The sequence below is a fragment of the Penaeus japonicus genome, unplaced genomic scaffold (genome assembly GCF_977035675.1).
Source record: "Penaeus japonicus unplaced genomic scaffold, GWHDUDI00000001_assembly GWHDUDI00000040, whole genome shotgun sequence".
Taxonomy (NCBI): Eukaryota; Metazoa; Arthropoda; class Malacostraca; order Decapoda; family Penaeidae; genus Penaeus; species Penaeus japonicus.
The window spans coordinates 21,201,947-21,211,946 of NW_028234442.1; the positions used below are offsets into that span (position 1 = coordinate 21,201,947).

General features: G+C 47.1%; 1 protein-coding gene across 8 annotated transcripts in view; it reads left to right on the forward strand.

The window, feature by feature from the left end:
• Window positions 1-10,000, forward strand: part of LOC122258856 (Ankyrin-repeat, SH3-domain, and Proline-rich-region containing Protein) — a 565,439-nt gene that overhangs the window by 450,820 nt on the left and 104,619 nt on the right. The window lies entirely within an intron of this gene.

Below are 10,000 nucleotides of genomic sequence, written 5' to 3' on the forward strand. Positions count from 1 at the left end.
GATTTTTTTCTGTATTAGCGACATAGAATAGAATAAAAATTATATAAAGACACAGACGAAACAGACAGTAAATATGAACGAGAGAGAAAATAATAATTTCATTTTCCTTTCTTTTCAGGTAAGTCGACCTCGCTGACAGAAGCACGCTCACGTCATGGTGCGGCTGAGATGACTGGTTGAGTATATAAATGATGATGACATATTGCAGTTACAATGCTCGGCGATTTGGCCATGCAGAGATGTTTTTTTTTTTTTTTTTACTTTATAATGACCGTGGAAAGACTCTTTTTTACTTGTTTTTTTTTCTCTAACGTTACCATGCAAAGATTTTTTTTTGTTTTGTTTTAAACTGCCATGCAAATATTTTTATTGTATGCATTTTTTTTTTAATGTGTAGTTTTTTTATTTGCTTTGGGCTCTGGCTTTTGACTGATTTAAGCGGATCGGTATTGCGTGCCTGTATTAATGCTATGAATATTTATTTTCTTGTTTTATACACTGGCACCCAAAGAATCTGGTGAACCTATCTCGGTATTCGGTGTGTATGCAATGAACGCAATGCATGATGGGATGGGTCTCATGCATTTGTTTCCATGTTGCATATAAGGAGGCTTGCAATGGTACGTGTTGCAAAAATGGTAATTAGTATATAGAGAGTTTAGATTGATATGCAGATAGGTAAAACATAGATATACATCGGCATATATACATATATAGATAGATAGATAGATAGATAGATAGATAGATATAATGTATATGTATATGTAAATACTCGTATATTCATACATTTCACAGTCAATGAACTCTTGACGCACAGTTGACTTAAACCATTCAAGGAAATGAATCGTGAAAAGCACTCCCCCCCCCTCCACCTATCTACCACCTCCTCCTTCTCCTCCCCCTCCATCCATCCCCCACTACCTCCGTCTACTCCCCCCTTCCTTCCCCACCACCCATCCCCTATCCCCCTCCTCTCCTCCCCTGCCACCTCACCACCTCTCCCTCCTCCCTCTTCTCCCTCCACTCATCCCCCACCTCCTCCTCCATCCCTCCTCCCCCTCCACCCATCCACCACTTCCTCCTCCTCCTCTCTTCCTCCACTTCCCCTCCTCCACCCCCCCTCCTCTCCTCCCCTCCTCTCCTCCCCCCTCCTCCACTCCCCCTTCCCTCCTCCTCCTCCTCTCCCCCTCCTCTTCCCCTCCCCTGCCACCCATCCTCCATCTCCTTCCCCAAGTCTACCTCTCAACTTTATAAAGCTTCAGTTTCAGCTAAACTTGTAAATGGGCTTAGCTTCTCTTCTCCCCCACTGCCCCCCTCCCCCTTCCCTCTTCCCACACTTTTGTTTTATCTTCTCTCTCCCCCCCTTCTCCCCTTTACTTTTTCTTATTCTCTCCTACTTCTTCTATGCTCTCTCTCTCTCTCTCTCTCTCTCTCTCTCTCTCTCTCTCTCTCTCTCTCTCTCTCTCTCTCTCTCTCTCTCTCTCTCTCTCTCTCTCTCTCTCTCTCTCTCTCTCTCTCTCTCTCTCTCCCTCTCTCTCTCCCTCTCTCTCTCTCTCTCATTCTAATCTTTCCTACTTATCTATTTCCATTCTCCTTCTTTCATTTTCCTTCCCTCTCTCTCTCATTCCCCTCTCTTTCTTCTCTAATCCACTCTGCTCTTCACCACTTGCCCACTTCTTTCTGATCCTCGCCCCCCTCCCCTTTCTCCTTTTCCCCTTTTCCTCCTCCTTCGCCCTTCTCCCTTCCTCCATTTCCTCATTCTCCTCCCCCTCCCCCTACCCCCTACCCTCACTTCTCCCCTATCCTCTGATCCAACACCCCATTCTCCCCCTTCGTACCCATCTCCCCACTTGTCTCCCCCCCAATTCCCCTTTTAATCCTTCCCCACTTCACCCCCTCCCTCTCCCCTCCCACTCTTACCCCCCCTCTACCCCCCTCTCCCCTCCCACTCTTACCCCCCACTCTCCCCTTCCCACTCTTACCCCCTCTTCTCTCCCTCTTCCCTCTCACTCTTACCCCCCTCTCCCTTCCCACTCTTACCCCCTCTTCTCTCCCTCTTCCCTCTCACTCTTACCCCCCCCTTTCCCCTCCCACATTTACCCCCTTCTCCCCTCCCACTCTTACCCCCCTCTCCCTTCCCACTCTTACCTCCCTCTCCCCTCCCACTCTTACTCCCACTCTTACCCCCCCCTTTCCCCTCCCACATTTACCCCCTTCTCCCCTCCCACTCTTACCCCCCCTCCTCTCCCACTCTTACCTCCCTCTCCCCTCCCTCTCTTACCCCTCCCTCCCCCTTCCCACTCTTACCCCCCACTCTTACCCCCTTCTCCACTCCTCCTCCTCCACTCCCCCTCCTCCCCCTCCCCCAGTCGCAGCTTTACCCCTCAGTGCACAAGGCTGCTTCCCTCACGCCAGCCAGCAGATTTTGCATCGCTCCACCAGCCGCTAGCAAGGACGGCCCGCGAGAGTGTTAACGTGTCTTTTATTATTATTATTATTCTCTCTTTTTTTATTTTTTTTGCTCTTTTATTGTTTGTTCCCCTCTTGATTTTCCTTTATTTTGTGTGACTTTTTGAGTTGTTGATTGTTTATTTTTTTTCGTTTTTTTTGCGCGTGGGAGGTGTTGGGTTTGTTGTGTTTGTGACGGACATACATAAAGGCAAGTGTATGTTTCTTTGGAAAGGAGTAAGTCCTGACGAATTTGTTGTTTTTATTGTTATTGTTAGTGGCAGTAGCAGTTTTAGTAGTTTTAGTAATAGTAGTGTTGTTGATGTTATTTTCATTGTTTTATTATTATCATTATTATTATTATTAGTAGTAGTATTAGTAGCAGTAGTATCATCATCATTATCATTATTATTATCATTATCACTGTGTATTTATTATTATTATTATAATTGTTATTATTATTATTATTATAATTGTTATTATTATTATCATTATTATTGTTATTATTATTGTTAATACTATTATACCTCGTTTTATCTTCCCTCTTAGTTTTTTTTTTCCTGAGTCATATTTCGTCGTGTGTGTAATGTTAACACTTGGGTCGTAGATGCAGTTAGGTGTAGTTGGTGTTGCTTGCGGGTTCGTTGCAGTTAAGTGTGATATATGTGGTTGCTATTAAAGTTTTTTTTGTTTTTTTTACTACTTTTATGTAACTGTTTTCTTTTTTTCTGTTTGTTTATATGTGTTTTTTTTTTTCTTTTGTTTGTTCTCGGCTGTTCTTCTTACGGTTTTGTCGTCGCGTTGTTCTTTTACTTTTCTTGTTCTTTTTTTTATTGTTGTTTTTCTTTTTCTTTTTTCTCCCTCGGTCATGTTTTATGTCTTTGAATTATGTTATTTTATACTATTGTTGTTTTATGATCATTATCATAACTTTTTAAATTGTGATGAGAATGTGTCCTTTTTTTTTCTTCTTCCAATTTCTTTTCTCCATTTATTTGCTTCCTCCTCCTCCGTCTTTTCTCATTTCTCATTTTCCTTTCCAACTTTTTTCTTTAATCATCAACTTATCACCAACATTAGCATGATGAGTATTTAGGGAGATTCTCATTTGAAGTTAAAGAATGACTTCCAAATGGCACCTTTGTTACAGCGCCTTGCAAGCCGTGTTTCGTTCTGCAGAATGAGAAAAGGCTAGACTGACAGACACACGCACACGCACACACACACACACACACACACACACACACACACACACACACACACACACACACACACACACACACACACACACACACACACACACACACACACACACACACACACACACACACACACACACACACACACACACACACACACGCACATACTTAGAGACAGGCAGAAAGTGAGAGACCAGGAGAACGAGGAAATGCGATAGGCCTAAATTGACTTTGACCAAACTTGTGCAATTATTCTGATGCGCAAAGTTCAAGGAGCGCGGGTAAGGGGGGTGGGGAGGGGAAGGGGAAGGGGAAGGGTTGACGGGGTGGGGTGGGGTGGGGGTGTGGGGGGGGGTATTCTGCATAAAGAGGCCTCGGCGCATATATTAAATCAACAGATAACGTCCACGGTCTATGGAAGCGTGGAAATGCGATGGAGTGTTCTCTCAACCGGGTCTATTTCACCCTTTTTTTCCTCCCTCTTATTTTTTTTTCTCTCTTATTTCCTCTCCTTTTCTTCTTTATCTTACTGTTCTTCCATTTTTCTTCCTCTTCTTTTCTTTATTTTTTTCTTCCTTTTTCCACTCTCTTTTCTCACTACTCCTCTACTTCCCTTTTTCTTCTTCTTCAGTTCTGTAGTCTGTCCTCTTTTATTTCCTTTCTTTTACCTTATTTTCCGTCTTTCTTCTTCCTCTTCTCGAATATACTTCTTCCTCTTCCCTTCCTTCTTCTTTTTCTTTTTTTTCTTCTCCTTCCCCTACCCCTTCTTCTTCTTCTTCTTCTTCTTCTTCTTCTTCTTCTTCTTCTTCTCCTTTCCCTTTTCCTCCTCTTCCTCCTCCTCTTCCTCCTCTTCCTCCCCCTCCTCCTCCTCCTCTTCCCCCTCTTCCTCCTCCTCCTCCTCCTCCTCCTCCTCCTCCTCTTCCTCCTCCTCCTCCCCCTCCTCCTCCTCCTCTTCCCCCTCTTCCTCCTCCACCATAACCACCACCACCAAAACCTCCTCCACCACCACCGTCATTACCACCATCTCCATCAAACTCCACCTCCACATCTGCAACCACCGCCGCTACTCCCTCCCTCTCCCCCTCGAAAAATACCCAAAGGAAAGAAGAAAAAAGAGAAAAGGAAAAGAAAAAATACGAAGAGGAAAAAGAAAGAAGAAAAGAGAGAAAATAAAAATAAATACAAAGAGAAAAAAAGAAAGATAAAAGAGAAAGAAAATAAAAGAATACAAAGAGGAAGAAGAAAGAAGAAAAGAGAGATAATAAAAGTAAATACAAAGAGAAAAAAAGAAAGATAAAAGAGAAAGAAAAGAAAAGAATACAAAGAGAAAGAAGTAAAAAAAAGAAAAGAATACAGAGAGAAAAGAAGAAAGGTAAGAAAAAAAGAGAAAAGAATACAAAGAGAAAGAAGTAAAAACAAATAAATACAGAGAGAAAGAAGTAAAAACAAATAAATACAGAGAGAAAGGTAAAAAAAAGAAAAATTAAATTAAAAAAAGAATACACAGAGAAAAAGAAAGAAAGAAGAAGAAAGGGTGTTTTTGTTCCCCCTGGAGTCCCCCGGATCATTTGAATAAAGGAGCTCGGCTCAGCGGGGAAAAGGAAAACAAGAATGTTAATGGGCGAAGATGCAAACAAATTGAATGATGCTTAACGGGATTAGGAGGCATCGGCGTCGCGTCCGTGCCCTGGGAGTGGGAGTGGGTAGGGAGTGGGAGTGGGGGTGGCGGTGGGTAGTGAGTGGGGGTGGGAGTGGGTAGGGAGTGGGTAGCGAGTGGGGTGGGAGTTGGTAGGGAGTGGGGGTGGGAATGGGTAGCGAGTGGGGTGGGAGTTGGTAGGGGGTGGGGGTAGGAGTGGGGGTGTTGGTGGGGGGGGTGGGGTGGGTAGGGAGTGGGGGTGAGAATGGGTAGGGAGTGGGAGTGGGGGTGGGGGTGAGAGTGGGTAGGGAGTGGGGGTGGGGTGGGAGTTGGTAGCGAGTGGGGGTGGGGTGAGAGTGGGTAGGGAGTGGGAGTGGGTAGGGAGTGGGGTGGGGGTGAGAGTGGGTAGGGAGTGGGAGTAGGGGTGGGGTGGGAGTGGGAGGGGAAGGAGATGGGGTGTGTACTGTGGGGGGATTACAGGTAGATGGATGGAATTTGTGTTTGGGATGGTGATTGGGTCGGTGGGTGGATGGATAGGTGGATAAGTAGACAAACGTTAAATAGATAATTGATGGGTAGATATAATATAAATAGTTACTTGCACAGATAGATAAGCAGAAAGGAGATAGATAGATAAATAGATAGGCAGCTATTTATCACAAAATGTTAACAGTGATACGCCATGAAATAGAAGAGGAAATGTTTCGCCCGAGTTGTGACAGATGGAGAGAGAGAAAGAGATGAATGGGTGGTGATTGATTGATCGATCAACCAAGTCCCGGACTTCGATATGAAATGGAATATAAATGGAATATAAAGTCCGGAATAAGCACGCCGTGAAAGTCCATCGGAATAGGGTGAGTGAAGCGGTTCCTGTTGAGCGGCGTGAGGTTGAGGGGGAGGTGGAGGGGGATGGGGATGGGGATGGTGATTGAGGTGGAGGGGGAGGTTGAGGAGAAGATGGTGATGAGGTTGAAGTGGAGGTGAATGACACCCTCACCCCCTCCCTCACCCTCTCCCGCACCCTCTCCCGCACCCTCTCCCTCTCCCTCACCCGCAGGAAGAAGAAGGAGGAGGAAAAGGAGAAGGAGAAGAAAAGGAAGAGGAAGGAGGAGTAAGAGTAGGTGTAAGTTGTAGCGAGGTAGGTTCGGCCTGTGTAAATTGCCCCCCCCCCCCTGTTTTCTACGAGGCTTTTCGTGTAGGCTTTTAAGGGGGGACTGCGTTATGTGTGCGCACTCCCACCTTCGAGGTATTTGTATTTTTCAGGCGGAGGGAGAGGAAAAGTTTGTTTATTTCCTTGAGTGTATATAGAGTACGGGAGGAAACCAGCGCTGAATAATCGAGTGCTTTGCGGGGGAAGGGGGGGGGAGACTTACATCTCTCATCCCCTCTTTCTTTCTCTCTCTCTCTCTCTCTCTCTCTCTCTCTCTCTCTCTCTCTCTCTCTCTCTCTCTCTCTCTCTCTCTTGCTCTCGTTCCCCCGCTGTCTCCTATTCTCCTCCTCATCCTCTCCTGATTTATATACGGCTTCTACTTGTCCTAATCTTTATTCTTTTCCTTCTCCTTCTCCTTCTCATCTACATCCTCGTCATCATCATCCACTTCACCCCCTCCCCCTCCTCCATCCCCCCTCCTTCCTCCTCCCTCACCTAACCCCCCTCGCCCTCACCATCTCCCTCTCCCTCTCCCTCACCCACTCCCTCTCCCTCTCCCTCTCCCTCTCCTTCTCCCTTACCCACTCCCTCTCTCTCCCCCCAACCCCTCCACCTCATACCCTTCACCCCCTCCCTCACCCTCACCCTTACCCCATCCTCTTCTCCCCATCCCCTTCATCTCCCCCCATCCCCTCCACCCTCTCCCCACCCCCTTCGTCTTATCCCATCCCCTTCACCCCACCCCCTTCGTCTCCCCCCATCCCCTTCATCTCCCCCCTCTCCCCTTCGTCTCCCCCTTCTCCCCTTCGTCTCATCCCGCTCAAGTGAGGATGGTCGCAGCGATAATGTGGCAGCGCGAGCGAGCGAGCGAGGAGGCGACGTCTGAGCACTTATCTATCACACGGTTCTCCGCCAATGTAATAAGCGCGCCGTGTGTTGTTACATTGTTTCGGGGCTTTTATTGCCTCGCGGTCTGCGGCGCCCGGGGTGGAGGTGGAGGTGGAGTGGAGGTAGGAGTGGAGGTAGATGATGGGGAGGTGATCTTTGCATTTCTTCTCTTTCTTTCTTTCTTTCTTTCTTTCTTTCTTTCTCTCTTCTCTCTTCTCTTCTCTCTTCTCTCTTATCTCTTATCTCTTATCTCTTATATCTCCTCTCTCTCTCTCTCTCTCTCTCTCTCTCTCTCTCTCTCTCTCTCTCTCTCTCTTCTCCCCCCCCTCTCTCTCTCTATCCATCTATCTATCTATCTATCTATCTATCTATCTATCTCTGTCTCTCTCTCTCTCGTTATGTCACTGTGGTAGTACATTGCGTAACCATTTTCTCGCTGCTGAATAATGCCATCGGGCTGAGTAACTGTATCGAGTTACATCATGGTTGCCTCGTTCTGTTTGAGTTTACCCCCCCCCCCCTTTATCCTCTTCTCCCTTCATCTCTTCCCCCTTCACCCCTTCCCTCCTTTCTCTTCATTATTTCGCCGTTTACCCCCTTTCCGTTCGTCCACTCTCCTTTTACCCCGTCTCTCTCCTCCCCTTCCCTCTTCACCCCTTCCCTCTGCTCCCTTCATCCCTTCCCTCCTTTCCCTTCATCATTTTCCTTTTACCCCATCTCTCTCCTCCCCTTCCACCTTCACCCCTTCCCTTCTCTCCCTTCATCCCTTCCCCCTTCACCCCTTCCCTCCTTTCCCTTCATCATTTCTCCGTTCACCCCCTCTCTCTCCTCCCCTTCCCCCTTCACCCCTTCCCTCCTCTCCCTTCATCTCTTCCCTTCTATCCCTTCACCTCTTCCCTCCTCTCCCTTCACTCCCCTTCACCCCTCCCCCCCTAACCCCTTCCCCGAAATAGCGTGGAATTTGACACTGTGTCGATGGGTCTCTTTTGTTGTAGTGGCAACATGATGTGTGGTGCGTGTGGTTATGGTCTCATGTAGGGTGTATATATGTGTATAGATAGGTGGATTTATGTGTGGATATATATTTGTGTGTCTTCTTCTTCGTCGTCTTTTTTTTTTCTTCTTCTTCTTCATGTTCTTTTTTCATCTCCATCCTCCTTTTCCTTTTTCTCTCCCCGTTTTTCTCCTTATTTTTTGTTTCCTGTTACTTTTTTTTTTCCTTTAATCCTTAATATTCCCCTTCCTCTAATTTTTCCTCTTCCTCTTATTCTTACCTCTTCCTCTTCACCTCTATGGTTTCCTTCCTTGTCTTCTTCTTCCTCTCCCACCCCCTCCTCGTCGTCTTCATCCTCCTCTTCTTCTTCTTCTTCTTCTTCTTCTTCTTCATTCTCCTCTTCTTCTTTCCCCTCTTCTCCTTCCCCACTGCTGCCGAAACTAGAGCTTCTAGCACACGAATTTCATCGTCAGTTGGCAGGAATTTTGATAAAGGCACGGGGGTTGAGGGAGGAGAAGGGGGGGAGGGGGAGGTGTCTGTTGCTTGGTAGAACTTAATCGGTCGTGTCGGTAGCCAGGTCGGAAGAGGTCACCTGTGTGATCGTTAAGACATCGCGCGTGTGCCCCTTCGTCTTCTCTTTTGCCCCTCTGCTCTTCTCTTCTTTTCGCCATTCTCTACGGTTCCCCTTTACTCCTCCTTGCTGTTCTATGTCCTCGTCTCTTTTTTTCTTTTGCTCCTCTTCTCCCGTGTTCGGTCATTCTGTTTTGCTTCTCATCACCCTCACCCTCCACTTCTCTTCTCTCGTCGATTCTTCCTGCTTCGTCTCCCACCCTTGTCTCCCACTCCTCTCCTCTCCTCGCTTCGTCGTCCTTCGCGTCTCTCACTCCTCTCCTTCCCTTCTCTTCTCCCTCATTCGCTTCTCTCCATCTACGTCTCCCACTCCTCTCCTCTCCATCTTCGTCTCTCACTCCTCTCCTCCCCTTCTCTTCTCTCCATCTTCGTAACTCACTCGTCTCTTCCCCTTCTTTTCTCCCTTCTCTTCTCTCCATCTTCGTCTCCCAATCCTTTCCTCCCCTTCTCTTCTCCCTTCTCTTCTCTCCGTCTTCGTCTCTCACTCCTCTCCTCGCCTCGCATCACTCTCTCTTCGTGTCCGGAAGGGGGGGGGGAGATGAGAGTGCGCTGGTTGGCCTGCGATAGTCGCTGTACTGTAACCTATTAGTTAAAGGGGGGGGGGGTTAATTTTGCAGAGAAAGGGAGTGTGAAGAGTTCGGTACGCACGTGACCTCTCTCTCTCTCTCTCTCTCTCTCTCTCTCTCTCTCTCTCTCTCTCTCTCTCTCTCTCTCTCTCTCTCTCTCTCTCTCTCTCTCTCTCTCCTCTCTCTCCTCTCCCTCCCTCCCTCTCTCTCTCCTCTCCCTCTTCCCTCTCTCTCTCCTCTCTCCCTCAACCTCTCTTCTCTCCCTCTCCTCTCTCCTCTCCCTCTCCTCTCCCTCTCCTCTCTCTCTCTCTCTCTCTCTCTCTCTCTCTCTCTGTGTGTGTGTGTCTGTATACATACATGATATAAATATTTACGTAAGTATAAATACCGTTCATCTTCCTTCTCTAGTCTTACCACGCCTTTTAAATGAGGAACCCGGTTCTTTGGGTCCAGCCTCCCCAATGGCATTAGTAATTGCAAGGGGTC